This window comes from Chaetura pelagica, unplaced genomic scaffold (assembly GCF_000747805.2).
Source record: "Chaetura pelagica isolate M959 unplaced genomic scaffold, ChaPel_1.0 scaffold215, whole genome shotgun sequence".
Taxonomy (NCBI): Eukaryota; Metazoa; Chordata; class Aves; order Apodiformes; family Apodidae; genus Chaetura; species Chaetura pelagica.
In genome coordinates, this window is record NW_009953206.1 from 224,191 (window position 1) to 226,007 (window position 1,817).

Below are 1,817 nucleotides of genomic sequence, written 5' to 3' on the forward strand. Positions count from 1 at the left end.
CCAGCCCGGCGCTGAGACCCGTCGGGGCAGCGAGACACTGACAGATGGGATGGGCAAAAAAAGAAAAAAACCAACAAAAAAAGGAAAGGAAGAAAGAAAATACGAGCAAGCGACCAGTGAGCTGCAAGGTGGCGAGAAGCACCTCCCCGCCCCGAGAACAGAAACCTCTGGGATTGCAAAACTCGCTCTGCAAGCAACGACTGCGGCTGGAGGAGGAAATGCTTCAGCTTCCTGCTCGAGAAAAAAAATATTCCCGGAGTTGCAGCCTTCCCCAGGCACGCTGGGATGCAGGGCCGGGGCCAGGACCGGCTCTGGGAACAGCAAACGGTGCTGAGCACCGGCCACTGCACAGCCCGGCCGGGGCAGGGATGGGAAGTGAAGTCCAAGCAGGATGTGGATCCGGGGTGGCCTTGCCCAGGCACCAGCAGCCAGGGGCTCACCAAGCAGAACTTGACATCACTCTGGTTAAAGTCATCTTGCTGCAGCTCAGCTAACAGGAAGAGGCTGAGACTAAGTGACTTCTTGAAGTCATTTCCAGTCTCATCTTCTGTGCACACGGTACCTGTGTCCTTCAGCCTGGGCTTGTCCCCTCCGAATGGGACTGTCAATCTGTCCACACTGGCCAAGCTCACACTGTGGCTGCAGCCTGGGCAGGTTCTGGCTGGGCTGCTGTGCAGCATCCCTCACTCACCAAAAACAAAACCAGCATCAATTTGAGCTGGAGATGCCTGAGAAGCCTTTCCCCACACAGAAAAGAACACAGCTCATTTCCTCATCTCAGGCCACCACTGAGATAGTAGATAAGAGCTGTTAATATAAGGAAGAAGGGCAAGTAAAACCTCTGGAGGGGAATTCCAGCTGGGTTTCTTTTAGAGCTGCACAAAGGCAAGTAGCTGCAGCAAGTGCCATTGTACATTGTGCACAGTGGTCTCATTCCTGTGGCTCCACAAATTCTTCTCCTGCACTGGAGTCCCAGAAGCCTGAGAAGCCCATCGGGGGGCAGTGGGAGAGGAAAGGGACCCTCCCTGGTTGTTCAGCTCTACCACAAAAAGAAACTGAAACAAAGACTTCTAAAGCAGAAAACCCAGACTCGGGTGTTTTCTCAGAACTGCACACGTGGCTTGAACTTGCACTGGCAGATTTGAACTGGTGAGGGGTAAAGATAGACAGGAAGGAAATCATTACAATATTTTATAACACTCAAGAAAGAGAATTTTCAGGTTGTGCTGCAAGTTCTCTGTAGCCATGTCTGAATCATGCCAGATTAATTAGAGACCTTTGAACCCAAGGACTCCCAGGACATCCTAGTTCCTCCAGGAGCTCTCCCAGCACTCACTGGTCCACTCTCAATGGGAGATCTCAGTGCAACCCCAGGAACTCACCCGGCTCCTTCCAGAACCCTTTATCCCTTCTTTTGCTATTCTTTTACATTTTATGGCTTATTTCCTTTCCCTGGCTGCCCCATGACAGATTTTACCCTCCCCACCTCAGGTCTGACACCCAAATCCCATCTGACCCACTCAGACCCTTCACACCCACGCTCAGGAATCCGTAAATCCCACTGAGCCCCCGACCTGCCCACGGGGATAAACCCTGCGTGGGATGCGAGTGTCCGTCCCGCGCGGGCTGGGAGAGCAAAAATGCGGCCTTAACATCGTCTTTGATAAAAACTGTTGTTCCAGCTGGTGGCAGCAACGTCTCAAAAATCAACGCCCAGCAGCGCAGCGGGGACCCGGTCCCTGGGGGCTGTGGGAGAGAAACGCGGGCACGGGCAGGGTCTTGTGCAGGTTGGTGTAACGGGGGTGCCGGGCTGGACC